Source organism: Impatiens glandulifera, chromosome 1 (genome assembly GCF_907164915.1).
Source record: "Impatiens glandulifera chromosome 1, dImpGla2.1, whole genome shotgun sequence".
Lineage (NCBI taxonomy): Eukaryota > Viridiplantae > Streptophyta > Magnoliopsida > Ericales > Balsaminaceae > Impatiens > Impatiens glandulifera.
In genome coordinates, this window is record NC_061862.1 from 99,977,344 (window position 1) to 99,993,716 (window position 16,373).

Sequence of the window (16,373 nt, forward strand, 5' to 3'; positions counted from 1 at the left end):
ATCCTGACTCCGCCCCTATATATATATATATATATATATATATATATATATATATATATATATATATATATATATATATATATATATATAATATCAGGGGTGGGCTTAAGCCCACCTCAACTCTTACTAACATACGTCCCTGTCCAAATATAAAAAAAATTAAAATAATTATGTTTCTCACAATTAAATATAATGAAAGAAGCGTTTCCTTTTATTTATAATATTTTTAAGTTGGCATCCATAGTTTGTGAAACTGTGCTTTTAGGGACAATCTCTTACCCATATACACAAAAATGAATAACTATAACAATATGCATCATAATTGTGAATTGATTCAGCAAAACATTTCTTTTTGCAATTTGCATCCCATAAAGTTTATGGGTCTTTGAAAGTAGCACTCTTGTTATAACACTTTTCTGCAATTACTGTATGGGTATGATTCTCTGTAAAATTAAGAAATCATACATATTTTTATTAATAATTCTATCATCGTATTTCAACATAATATGAAAATAGAGATAATATTATTAAACTTACGAGAAATGAGAATAATTAACACTAAGAAAAGACTGAAGAGTAACTTGTTCATGTTGTTTTCGTTAATGTTGGCTTAGAGTTACTTGATTTAAGAACTTGAAGGTCTATTTATAGTCACTTAAAAGTTAGGGATTATAGATTGTGTGAATATATTGTGAATCTTATAGATAGATTATATCAATCTCTTTAAAAGGTGAATTTTATATATAGATTATATAAATCTCTTTAAAATGTGAATCTTATTTCTAGATTATATCAATCATCTTTAATAAATAATTATACTGTATTTTATAATCCTAAAATTGAATATAGAATTAGAATTTGAAATTTAATTCTAATTTCGATGTTTGTTTCAAAATTAAGAATTATAATAGTAATTTTAATGAAATTCAAATTTTTGTAAATTTTAATTCTCAATTTTATTCATATTAGTTCGAATTCTAATATTTATTATTTCTATGATTTTCAAATAAAACATATTTTTAATTTATCATTTAAAGTAACAATTTTTTTTAAAAAAATTTAGATCATACAAAAATATACATGAATTTAAATAATGAGTAAAAAGAAATTTTATAATTACATTTTTATTAGCCTCATCCATTCAAGTTTTAAAAAATTTAAGATAAACGAATATGAAAATATATGTTTAAATGGTTAGGTTTGTTAGGATCGGGTACAACAATAGAGACTAGGGTCTGACTATTATTGAACGCTTACACACACTTCGTTTGATATTAACTCTTTTAGAAGTTAATATCTGTTTCTATTTTTCGCAAGTCATCACAAACTCATGAACCGAGTTCAATTGCAAAAATGTTTGTTTAGACTTGAAGCAGTAGGAGGAAGATATTGAAAGAGATGAACACACGAGACAAGAGATTTTATGGATGTTCAGAGTAGAAACTCCTACGTCACCCCTTCTTCTCAACCTTGAGAAGGATATTCACTAGAAGATTTGGTTCAATACAACACTTGTACAAACCCAGTCGAAAAAACAGGACTTAGTTACTGCTTGTTTTCGAGCTCCTAGCACTCACACTTTGTTGAGCAGAAACAAATTCTGTCAACTTACAATGCTAACCAACTCACATAGAATAGTTAGTATTGTAATACAAATTTAACACTCTAACACACTTGAAAGCTTATGAAATTTTGAAAGCTTGAGAGAGTTGTGAATAACAGTTGATAGTTCAAGGATTCGTAAAGCTTGTTTTTGTCAAAGGTAAGGTTCGGTAAGATTGGTTAAGAAGTAAGTTGTCCTCTGTCTTCTTAAGTAGGCAATCTGCAACAGTCATGTTCTCTGCTCAACGGATATATCTGCTTCATAAGACATTTATCTTCATCTTGATTGGTTGAATTTCATAGTAGTACATCAGATGAGATATTCTTTGATCTTGTCTGTACTTGGATGATAATAAGCCAAATTGTCATTAATAGAATTGTTAGAAAAATCAAGATAGTTAATTTACTTAACCATCTAAAAGAACTTAATCAATCCTTAACTAAATGTGCAGGAACAGCTTCAACCGAATCGGCTGAACTCATCAACAAGATCGGCCAAACCGAAATACTCAAACTCATCTATCCTCTTGGTTAAGAAAAACCAGCTTAAACATACTTGAAGTTAAACCGGATCAGCTCAAACTCAGGCCCAACTAACCGAAAATGTCCGGCTAGCTCAACACATTGAAGATCTTAAAGCCAACGGGAAGATTATTCAAAGTCATGAATAATCTGAAGATGACGAAATGAATATATCTTGGAAATATGTAAAAGAAGATTCTGAGATAAGGCATGCAACAATCTAATGATTGTAGATTTTACCCAAGCCCACAAGCAACCTTCACGGTGCAGGCGACCGCCCTCATGCATGGATGCCACGTGTATAAAAAGAAAAGCTAAGCTACTCTTACTGGCTCGGCTACCCATGACCAATTAGCTCAAGAAAAGGAAATATGACCATTGTCACATTTCCTATATAAGAGGAAGCCAAGGGCATTAATAAGCAGATAAAAACGCGCAAACTATCAACTCAACTTTTACCTGATCAAACCTAAAAAGCATTTGAACTCATACAGTTTCTTTGATCAAAGTGAAACAGTTATAAACGTTAAACATTATGTGAAAAAGTATATTACAATACTGTGTGAGTATTGTAAAGTGTATATCGAGCGGTAAATAAGAGTTGATCGTATTGTGGTGTGTAATATTCCATTAGTGAATATCCTTCTCACTATTTGAGAAGAAGGGGTGACGTAGGAGGGTTTTGCTCCGAACATCCATAAAAATCTGTGTTCTGTGTTCTTCATTTACATTCTGTTACTAAGCTAACCGAATCGACTATTCCACATCTCAACCGAACCGAGCTCACTTCACTTAAACCGATCTTCTCATACTTCCTTCTATTAACCGAATTGTGTGCAATTGTTTCAGGTTGAAACAGACACTAGCACCCTTGAACTTGGTTCAAGAGTCTGTGACAACTTGTGTGGTGTTATGAACAGTTTTAATCTCTAACCGGATTAGTGCCAATTGGTGTGTGTTGTTGTAAGTGATCACCTTCAGCTGGACCCCGGTCCCCTATCGACGATCCCAATTCTAACATGAATTGTGATTTACGAGGAGCGTATATCTCAGAAGGTTTGACTTGTTTTTGGTTCTTTTAGCATAACTCTACTACTGCCAAAAAGGTCTTCATCAGTCTTTGCACAGAAATTGTAACAAATGCTGGAGAAACATAAAGCTGACGTCTGCAACTACCGGAAGCGTCCTTATATGGTCTCAAGGCTTTGTGAGAATCAAGAAAAGCCGGAAGCGCTCCAATAAAAATACCGATTTTATTGAAAACCCGATTTCAACACAATACCGGACGCGCTTCTTATATAATCGACGTTATATAATACCGGAAGATAAAACCGGACACGTGTTTTGCAAAATACCGATTTATAAAACACCGGATGTGTGTTTTGCAAAATACCGGACGCGTGCCTTGATATAAAACCGATGTGTATAATGCTGGTTACCCTTCAATATAAAACTGAAGTACAAACTACCAGTTACGCTCTAATAAAATACTGACTTCTCATACTACCGATTACGTGTATGTAAAATGCCGATTTCAAAAATACCGGTTACGCTTAAATAAACTATCGATACATAAATAACCGGCTACGCTTCGATAAACTGCCGAAGTATAGATAACCGAATAGTTTGTAAAATGTCGAACTGAAATAAAACCGGCTGCGTGTTTACAAAATACTGATCTTATAAACTACCGGTTACGCCTTTAATATAATACCAAAGTTTTAAATAACTGGATACGTATTCACTTTGCATAATACCGATGATATAAACCCAATTATGCTAAAACCGATCTTGTTTTCTTTCCGGTTTTTCTTTAACCTGTACATGATTAAATTTATGATTAAATTTATACAATTAAGTTCTTATTTTAATGCTAATAGTTAATTAATACTAATACTTAATTAACTATTTGACTTAAAAATTTCTTCCTTTATGATTATTTAAACTAAATATTCAAAACATGGTAATTTTATAATTGTTGACTAATTATCCTAAATTAATTAGCTATTTTAATTAAACAATTTCTCCATCTTTGATTGTTTAGAATAAATTATCAAAACCCTTTATCAATTTCTTATTAAGGTTAATTAGTATATAAACAACATTTACCGTGGATAAATGAATATCATGTAGTCTACTAATCGTGTATGCGAACAACAATATTTTAATAGCATGGATCCATGTATTTTCACAGGTAAAGATATAAATAAAATATTATTTATATATAAATATTTTAAACAATATGATTCAAATCTTCGAATTTGTTTTAATTTGTAAAATTAAATTCAATCCAAATTTAATGTTTACTTATATTTTAAAATTTATCGAGTATATCAAATTTGAAAAACATTTAAAAGAAAGATATAATGCATGCGGACCAATCATATAAATTGACAACCACTACAACAAAAAGGACTTTCGGCGACGCTTAAAAAGGCTTCTGCCAACCCTTAAAAGCGTCGCCAAAAAGATCACTGGCCCTTAATCTTATGTCGCCAAAAGCAGGGTGGGCATAAGTTTTAACAACGCTTATTTAAGCGTCGGTAAAATTCATTTAAGCGTTGCCAAAAGTCTATTTTATTTTTAAATTTATTTTTAGTTTCTTTTGACAATTTTATCTGAATTTTTATTTTTTTATTTATTTTTAAATTAAATAACTAAACAATATTATCTTATAAAATTATATATATTACAAGTTTGTAATCATATTCTAATGGTTTAAAAAAACAATTAGACTAGAAGAAAATTTAATATACTTAAAAGACAAAACAATTAAGTAATATATATACGCCAATTATTCTAATGGTAGACGAGATTATTATCTTTGTTGTCTTATGAACTCGACAATTATTCCATTTTCAAGTGCATCATTGTTTGCTCTACCTGCAAACCAGAAACTAAATTAATAATAGAACGTAAAGCTTACATCTGGATTTTGTTATAATGGGTATAATTTTATTGTAATTAATTAGGTATGTAGATTGAAATGGTCATCATATAGCGAGCTTGATAATCAACAAATCTAGAGTAGTGTAAAGACTATAAAACTTAAAACTAGACAATCAAAATAAAAATGACAAGTACAAAGATTTGAAACATAAATAGTTTTCGAATTAAGTTATTTTTAAACTTAAAACAAATAAATAAAACCTGAAATGGTAGGGCAGACAGGTCATAAATTGACAAGTAGCTTCCTTGACGATCCTGGTGCGGGATATGGCGCCAACAACAACCTAAAGTCCCTGTAAGGATCAAGGCTATACGTGATTGTGTTTAGCCAGTAATACATATTTGTAACATAGCAATGCTAAATGTTGTTAGGTAAACTCAGAAATAAAGATTACATTGAAATGTTTTAAATATACATGTTATCTCCAAGAAAGGCAAAGGGGATAACAATCCACAAGAGAAAAACTAAAGACAGCTCTCAAGTAATGAAAATATTACCACATGCTTGAACACTTGTTGCAGCTGGAAATAAGAAAGATTGACGCGAATTTTGACATGGCCACACTGTTGTTTAAACATTAAAATGCTTCATACGAAGGCTTTCGTAATAATTAATTTTTAAATCAAGAGAACTGCAGCTATTCATTATATAGGCTTTTACCTAATGTCGTCGAGTGGAACACCATGACATGATATGATGTAACGCTTCTTAAAAGGATTAATTATTCTGCAAGAGAACATTTTTACTTAGAGTTCTAACAATATACTACCAATAAAGAATATTGCAATAATCAAGACAAAAAAGACATAAAAAATATAAAAAATACCTTTATGAAAGATGTCTCGACAGCTCCCTTGTCAATCAACAAAGATTACAACTCAAATCGATCCATTCTTCCAACTAAAATCACAATGCATTGATAAATGACAGCAGTACCTTTTAAAATATAAAAAATGAATGAAATAGAATGAGAGTTCAAAACTTGTCTTAGAAGGTTAATTGTAATTTATGTGTCATATTTGTTCAAGGTTAAAAGTTGTTTGCACATTTTAAACATTGTTTTGGGGAGGTACTTACAGTCAACATTGTTGCCAAGTGTAAGAACATACCCGACATTGTCTTAGAAATCTGGTATTCAATATTATTCTGCTATTCGACATTGTTGCCAAGTGTAACAAGCAATAATATCCTCTATATATCTTCTCCCTCATAAATTTCTAAAATTCTCTATTCTCTGTTCACTATATCAGAATCAAATTGTATCAAACATACCTATGAAAAAGCAATTGGCAAAGTAAACCCATTGGAGAATAAGTCGCTGAATATCCCTAGCTTTCTTCAATTCACAGAGAGAAAAAAATGTAAGGTTTAGGGGTTTAAAGAGAAGAAAATATAAACAGAGTTGGTAATCCATTGAGGATTTTGATTAGGTTTCAACCATAGGTTCAGGACTAGAAGAATGTTTACAGCAACTGTGTCTATTGCTGTTGTTGAGCAGTCTAACTGAATTGAATAGTATGTCCTTTATAACCTGATCAAAGAGAAAATGATTATTATGTATAATTAGAAGATCCAAAATCACAAAACAGTTGGAAAGAGAAGAAAGACCCACCTGTAACATTAATCTGTGAATCTGCTCAACCGTTATCTTTGCACTGTTCCTGGTTATTTTCGCAAGTTCATTTTTTTCCTGCAATTCAACAAAATCAGATCAAATACCAGACCATCAAACAAGTATCTTCTGTAAACAGAGAGCATATAATATATATGTATCCACTAACCTCTTTCTTTCTTGAAGAAGAAAGAGTTATAAGAGGCCCAAATCGTGAATGTGACAAATGATTTTCAGCTTGCTCTAGCTTTTCAGTTGCATGATAATGATAATATATAACAGAAAAGTTAATCAATTAGCATTTAGAGCTTGCAACCTACAACACCAATGATTAGAATATGAAAAGGCGGACATACCCAAATCAGACATTTGTCCAGCTAAATAGTGTCCATTTCCTAGCAAAGGCGACAAGGAGAGAGTGTTCACCCTGTACTTATTCCATAACATATCCAAGATGTAACAGTCAAGTGATGATTTAAAATATGATATATCCAGTGCATATCAAGAAACAAACACAACAAGATATTCTGAAACTTACATACATGCATGTATCAAAGATGTCTAATCTAATCGAATTTGAAAACAATCATAATATAACCTGTTTACAGTGTACGACGAAGTCTTCGATCTTGTTCAAGGGGATAGTTTGATATTCTAAAACAGGATCATCAGTTGGCAGATATGTTCTAAATTCCCCTATCTCAACCTTTCCAGCTGAAACTGTCTTAATTGGATCAATCACTATAGCCAGAAATGGCTCATGATGCTGCTGGTTCAGCATCTGCATTGAAACATCGATACCAGAAAGACAACAACCATAACCAGGGTGTGAATGGTACTACCCAACTACGTTTTCTAACCTTTTTGCCTAAAACCAATTATAAGAGCAAACCTCAAGGGCATGAATGTCAAGTAGAAAATGTGTGTTCAAAATCTATGACAGGTATCCACACTTCAGCCAAACAATTTTATATGCCCCATATACAAGGAAAAGTGAATTTGAAAATCTACAAGTTACTAAAATACAATTATTGGCTTCATTTGAAAAAACACTTTATCCATCAGATTTCTTGGAAACTGAACTTAGTCCAAGACATTCAGAAATTAGCTAGCGGTTTTTTATCTAATAGAAAGTTATTGTCAAATCAGTTCAGATACTAGAGTTTCCAAAATATGATCCATCTGAAACTAGTGTTAGCAAACAGAAGAAGTTTACAAGAACAAACATGTTATTGTGATTCAACTCAATGATTTAACTGATCTCATCTCTTAACGAGGACAAGACTCAATGATTTAACTGATCTCATCTCTTAACGAGGACAAGACAGAGCTGAAGCATAACAAACTAAAGAGAATCTCATCAGTTTTCTTCAGTATCTCTTCAACTACCATAAAGACTATGATTTTCTTCTAGCATTAACTATGGGATTGGAATCAACACTATCTACACCTTCTGGTTTTTACTCATTGTAATCTAATTTCGATGTTGAAATAAAATAAAATAAAATAAAATAAAACCTGCTTGTTCTTCTGAGAATATTCGACCTCATAAGCGTCTTCCTGGGTATTAACTTAGTCTCTGTGCCTTCAACGGAGAGAGCGAAGGAATCCATGACTATGATGGTGTCTCCTTAAGTCTTCCCTTGCATAAGACCCATGATCTCGATGGTGCCGCCGAAGCGAGAGCGGAGATCTTGACACGCTTGAAGCAGTGAGGGTCGTTAGTCCATGGCTTCTTCCTGAAGAATCTTGTTCTGAGCATCATCGTTGTAATTGAAGATCGAGTCTGATAAATGATTGATCGCGGAAGAAGAAGAAATTAGAGGAGATTATGTCAAGAAGGATGAGAAGAAGGTTGAGAAGAGATTCAGGATCCTAAAGAGAAGTAAAAATCTAGAGAGAGAAGTAAAAATGAAAGTTATTGAACAACAAATCTCTTTATCCCACTCATTAGTCATTAAGAGGGACCCGCACGAGTTTAAGACCTGCCTATTAATTATTATTTTTATTTTTATTTTATTTGAAAAGGTGGTCATAAATATTAAAGGTTGACAAAACCATTTTTTTGTTAAGACTTTTACCAACGCTTGATACGTGTTGGTAATTATGGGTCATTGTAGGTATATTTTGTTGTAGTGAACTTTCAATATATGGGAAAAAAGTAGTTTAGAAAAATAAATCATCAAACATTGAATTTTTAAGTGTCACTAGTCTAGGGTTTCTTATGCATTTGTAAGCGTTGCTAGAATTTTCCATCAATTGCGGTTTATCTGTAATCATCTTTTAGGGTTTCTGCAATTAATATGTTTTATTACTTTGTTTTTACCATCATGGGGAAGGGGATGAACAAAAGTAATAAATCTAAAGAAGTCGGAGAGTTTGTGTTGGAAAATATATTTGAGCAATACACAGACAAAAGTGGAGGTACTTAATTTTACATTTGAATTTAAATTACCTACTGAAGTAGAGGAAAACTGTAAAAAGGAATGAGAAATTATAGTTGTGGGAAACTACATAGTAAGATTAGAGTATTCTTCCCAATTACTAAAGAGACACGGTTAAACAATGGGAAAAAAGGGCTGAAGAGATCTATATAATAATAAAAAACAATATATATAAATATAAAGGTATACCTATATAGGTATATATTTATTGTTGTGATGATAACTTGTAGTCAACCTCAAAATTGATCAATTAAGCATTATTATATATACTAGAACATTGTGTTGTAAAGATTAATCGGTTAAATATTATCTTATATTATCATTTGAAAAGATATTCTTTGTATTTAAAATTAATAATTAAAATCACATCTTAAAAATATTATTTAATAAATATTCAATTCAATTAATAAATATTATATGGTCAAATGACTAAAATAGAAATAGAAATCACATAATTAAATAATTATAATAAAATGGACAAAACAAAATATAAAAAATCAAAAATTATTTATTTTATTAAAAATGTAAAATTATCAAAGTTTATAGTATATAAATAAATAGTTTGTCTCATTTTGAATCCATTTATAATATTAATTCTATAATCTTCTAATTGACCATATAAAATTAACATAAAAAAAGTTAGATAAAATAGATAGCTAATTAGTAAGTAATTATCTATCTAAATAACTTAACCAAATATACCATTTGTACAGGAAATGCAGGAATCAGTTTACTTAGAAGAACTAAAGCTAATAATACTTTATATTTAAAATTCAAAATCAAATTAGATGAACGCGTGATATTTTAACAATATAAGTTCAACTTTTTAACTAACTAATATATATATATATAATGATGCTTAATTTTTAAAGTGTTCGGATTGTCGGGTCGAGAGTTGTGGTTAATTTGGATATATATGTGAGAGTAAATGAATATTTGGGTCGGATAGTGGGTTGACCCTCCAATAAACTTAAAACGGTTTAAAATAAATTTAAAAATGCTATATGTATGTTTTGAACTCGTAACCTAAAAAAATAAGTACAACTCTTTATATATAATGATGCTTAATTTTTAAAGTGTCCGGAGGTCAGGTCGAGAGCTGTGGTTAATTTGGATATATATGTGAGAGTAAATGAATATTTGAGTCGGATTGTGATTTGACCCTCAAATAAACTTACAACGGTTTAAAATAAAATTAAAAATGCTATATGTATGTTTTGAACTCGTAACCTAAAAAAACAAATACAACTCTTTATATATAATGATGCTTAATTTTTAAAGTGTCCGGATTGTCGGGTCGAGAGCTGTGGTTAATTTGGATATATATGTGAAAGTAAATGGATATTTGAGTCGGATTGTGAATTGACACGCCATGAACTTAAAACGGTTTAAAATAAAATTAAAATGCAATATGTATGTTTCGAACTTGCAACCTAAAAAACAAGTACAACTATTTAACCAACTAGGCTAATAACACTTTATATTTTAAATTCAACACCAAATTAGATGACCGCAGGACATTTTAACAATATAAGTTCAACTTTTTAACTAACTAATCTATATATATATATAATGGTGCTTAATTTTTAAAATGTTTGGATTGCCAGGTCGAGAGCTTTGGTTAATTTGGATATATATGTGAGAGTAAATGGATACTTAGGTCGGATTGTGGGTTGACCCGCCCATAAACTTAAAACGTTTAAAATAAAATTAAAAATTTTATATGTATGTTTCAAACTCGCAACCTAACAAAATAAGTACAACCCTTTAACCACTAGGCTAATAATATTTTAGATTTTAGATTTAACACCAATTTAGATGAACGCAGAACATTTTAAGAATTTATAAGTTCAACGTCTTAACTAACTAATATATATATATATATAATGATGCATAATTTTTAAAGTGTTCAGATTGACAGGTCGAGAGCTGTGGTTAGTTTGGATATATATGTGAGAGTAAATGGATACTTGGGTCGGATTGTGGGTTGACCCGCCCATAAACTTAAAACAGTTTTAAATAAAATTAAAAATGTTATATGTATGTTTCGAACTCGCAGCCTAAAAAAACAAGTACAAATCATTAACCAACTAGGCAAATAACACTTTATATTTTAAATTCAACACCAAATTAGATGAACGCGGAACCTTTTAACAATATAAGTTCAACCTTTTAACTAACTAATATATATATATATATAATGATGTTTAATTTTTAAAGTGTCCGGATTGCCGGGTCGAGAGCTGTGGTTAATTTGGATATATATGTGAGAGTAATTGGATATTTGGGTCGGATTGTGGGTTAATCCGCCCATAAATTTAAAACGGTTTAAAATAAAATTAAAAATGTTATATGTATGTTTCGAACTCGCAACCTAACAAAACAATTACAACCCTTTAACCACTAGGCTAATAATATTTTATATTTTAAATTCAACACAAATTTAGATGAATGCGGAACATTTTAACAATATAAGTTCAACGTTTTAACTAACTAATCTCTATATATATAATGATACTTAATTTTTAAAATGTTTGGATTGTCAAGTCGAGAGGTGTGATTAATTTGGATATATATGTGAGAGTAAATGGATACTTGGGTCGGATTGTGGTTTGACCCGCCCGTAAACTTAAAACGGTATAAAATAAAATTAAAAATGCTATATGTATGTTTCGAACTCGCAACCTAACAAAACAAGTATAACCCTTTAATCAATTATGATAATAACATTTTATATTTTAAATTCAACACCAAATTAGATGAACACGAGACATTTTAACAATATAAATTCAATTTTTTAACTAACTAAATTATATATATATATATATAATGATGCTTAATTGTTAAAGTATCCGGATTGTCGGGTTGAGAGTTGTGGTTAATTTGGATATATATGTGAGAGTAGATGGATACTTGAGTCGGATTGTGGGTTGACCCGCTTATAAACTTAAAATGATTTAAAATAAAATTAAAAATGTTATATGTATGTTTCAAACTCGCAACCTAACAAAACAAGTACAACCCGTTAACCAACTAGGCTAATAACACTTTAGATTTTAAATTCAACACCAAATTAAATGAACGCGGGACATTTTAAAAATATAAGTTCAACTTTTTAACTAACTAATCTCTTTATATATAATGATGCTTAATTTTTAAAGTGTCCGGATTGCCAAGTCGAAAGGTGTGGTTAAATTGGATATATATGTGAGAATAAGTTGATACTTGGGTCGGATTATGGGTTGACGCGCCCATAAACTTAAAACGGTTTAAAATAAATTTAAAAATGTTGTAGGTATGTTTTGAACTCGCAACCTAACAAAAACAAGTATAACTCTTTAACCAACTAAGCTAATAACACTTTATATTTTAAATTCAACACAAAATTAGATAAACTCGAGACATTTTAAAATATAAGTTCAAATTTTTAACTAATTAATATATATAACTAACTAATTAGATGAGAGCATTAGATGAGAGCGTTCTTTTTCTATTATTTTAATATATTATTCATGATTTATTAAAAATTTAAATATTGAATTTATTAATGATTTATTAAAAATTTAAACATTGAATAAATATTATTATTATTTTTTATTTTATTTATATTTTTATCCATGTGTAATCACAAGAAGATTCTTCCTAGTTCTCCTTAATAGTGACATAACAAACTGACATAATTCAATAGTTTAATTAAAAAAAATTCAAATATGTTGTATATTTGTTTACAAAGAATGTGTCTTTTTTTTTTTGAAATATATAATTGTAGAATCTTAAAAATATTTCTTTCTTCTTTTTATTTTGGACTGAAATTTCCTTAGTAGAAATTTGTTTCAAAAAAATAAACATAATCAATCAAAAAGAAAAGGAAATAATAAACAAAACAGGTGTATAAGAGTACTTTCTCTTTTAAGCAATTAACGAGACTATATAAATAAAATATGACATAACTAAAAAAAAGAAAGTTTTATTTAAATTAAATATAAATGTTATAACTCACAATGTACATTAGTTGTACATATTAAGCACTAAGTAGATCATGTATAAATTAGTTATATCCATATATATTTATATTTTTTAAAATATAATTCACATTTCATGTAAATTTAATTATTTGCGAAAAATATAATATATATTCTCAGGTTAAAATGGTCCCAACAATATTGCCAAACTTATTTTCATTTGACAAAGTTTTAAAAATAAAATGTAATTCAAATATTTTAAGGTAGAGGTTTACGTTTGAGAATTGAATTATAAATCTTGAATTTTATAAGCATCAAATCGTTTATTATTTTTAAATCATTTCTTCAAAGATAAGAATCCATGTGGTAATCATGAATCCATTTCAAGGCGACAAGAGGACTAATGGAAATACAATTTTGGTGTCCAATAAATTAAAATAAATACACTAAAAATAAATTTTATCAAAAATAATATATATATATATATAATAATAATTATTATTATTATTATAAACTTTATAAAAAATAAAATATATAATAATATATTTCAAATAATAAAGAATTATTAAAAGATAATTTATATAACTTTAAATACGTAATGAATTTAAAATATATATATTAACGTTAAATTTGAATTTATAAATTAAAACCAATTTAAAATTAATTAAAACTGAAAAAAAAAAAAGTATTATTTTAACTTAATAATAATAAGATTTATTTGTTTAAAGTTATTATTATTAGATCAATCGAATCTAACCCCTTTAGCAAATTATATATAAGCAACCACCGACCTTGGAGAACTTCCTAAACCTAAATCTATTTCGCATATTAAAATCGGAGATCTCTGAATCCTCTTTATAACGGATTAGGGTTTTCAGGGGAACGCGTTCACGATGGAAACTCTGGGGCATAGGCCGTTGGAAAGGTAAATCGGATGCATGGTCAGCCGTTGAGTAGGGTTTATGAGAGAGGGTTGAATGGTGCTGGGAGGAGGGGAAAAGCGAAGCGAATCGTATTTCGATTCACTGGGATTCACGCCGCCGTCATCATCATCCTGCCGCTTGATCTTGCCTACGGTAAGCTTTTTTTCCCGTACATCGTTTTCTTTAAATTCATCGTGACAGTTTCTTATATGTATATCCCCTGTTCTGAAAAGATGAAGCAGACATTACCATATATATTATAAGATGACATCTTCATGAAAAAAAGGGGTATTGTTTACATTGGAAAAGGAAGCTAAGAAAAGGAGCGATTGATTTCATCTTCCCTATGTTATTGCCTGCGTTTACACAGGTAAACAATTTCACCGATCTTCTCTGTTTTTAGGTTTTCTTTTGTTCCCCTGTTCTGAAAATGGTCATGAAACAGGACAACAAAACATGAATCTTGGATCTTAAATGGTTAATTATTATGTTATACAGGAACACGGGAAGGGAAAAACCCATAGATGTGGATCCATATAGGTTTCGTATGCCTCATATAGGCTTCTGCATTCCCATGGAATGCTTGCAGTTCTTCCTACCAAGATTCTGAAATATCTCGTCGTTTACTTATCCTGCTTCTCTAGTGTGAGTTATAAAGGAATTCTGTTCCACATACATGTCCGCAAATATTTGTCTACAATTTGCTTAAGAAATCTGAAATCTTGAATCTTGAATGTATAATCCTAAATTTTCCTAATTCTTTATTGGTTATTTTATTCATTATCATTTAAAAAAGAGAATTGGTTAAACATTTGAAATAATATAGACAATTTTTCCTTAGAATTTTAATTCAATAATAGGTTTTATTTGAAAACTCATAAATATATATTATATATGTAATATTAATTTTATTTATCTATTTAATATGTTTATTTAATTTATTATACATTATTGTTTGAATAACATTATATACATCTATTTATTGCATGAGGATATGAGAATTTATGATATATCTTACCTATAACTTTTATGATTTAAGTATATTTTTTTTTCAACTTATCTAAATTTATATTATTTTTTTATAATAAATTATTCAAATTACAGGGGTTAGGTTTAGAAATAAATATATTTATATCATATCTTAAATATTTAAACTAAAATTATTTTTTACACTAAACTTATAAAATTATGTTTTTTATTTTTAATTTTTACAAAAACAATTTTTGTATTAAACTTATTAAATTATATTTATTTATGTACACATTTTTTTATTTTGATAAAATATATCTTTAATTTTGTTTTTTTTAAATAATAATAATTATTTTTATATAAATATGATTTTTTATAATAAAATGTAATTTAAATTTAAATTTTAAATGCATTAAATATTATTTAGTTTTATACTTATATATTTTTTTATATTAAAAATATTATTTATTTTTTATATAATTATTTTTATATTTATAATATTATATATTTTTTAAATATTTATATTTATAAATAATTTTAAATTAAACTTATATATGATTAATTCTTAAATATGCTTTTCTATTTTGAATTAAACATATTTTTTTTATTAAATTTATATTTAACTTATTAAAATTGTATTTTTTTATGTTTCAACAAATTAAATTAAAATTTTGTAAAACTTATTAAAAACTTATTTTGTATTAATTTGTCTTTTTTCTTTTTAATTAAATATAAAATAAATAAAATTTAAATATAAATAATTATTAGTTTTATTTTCATATATATATGATTTCTTTATAAATAAATAAAGAATTAGTGTAAATTTTATATATAATTTTTTTTTATGTTTTTATTTATATATTTCTTATATTAAGAATATTATTTATCTTTTAAATATTTATTTATAAATAATTTTAAATTGAACTAATATTTATTATTAATTTTATATTTTACTTATTTTCATTAAATTTAAAATTGCATTAAAATTATTAAAATTGTGTTGTTTTACTATTAAATCAATATAATTAAATTAATCATTAAACTTATTTTTATTAAATCTAAATTTTTATTAAACTTATTAAAAACTTGCTTACATAAAATTTAAATCAACCATTACTTTAATTTATATTAATTTTCATAAATTTATATTATTTTTTTATAAATATGATTTCTCTATACCAAAATATAATTTTAGTTTAAATTTAAATACATAAAATTTTATTTAGTTATTTAATTATATATTTTTTATATTAAGATTATTATTTATTTTTTAATTAGTCTTATAATTTATAAATAATTTTAAAATTTGAATTAAATTTTATTTAAGTTAATTCATAAACAAACTTATTATTTATTATTTATATTAAATTTAGTAAAATTATATTCTTT

At 27.8% G+C, this 16,373-nt stretch overlaps 1 pseudogene; it reads right to left on the reverse strand.

Annotated features, from left to right (window-relative positions):
- Positions 1-6,451: 6,451 nt before the first annotated feature.
- LOC124922545 lies at positions 6,452-8,510 on the reverse strand (annotated as a pseudogene).
- Between the last annotated feature and the right edge of the window lie 7,863 nt (positions 8,511-16,373).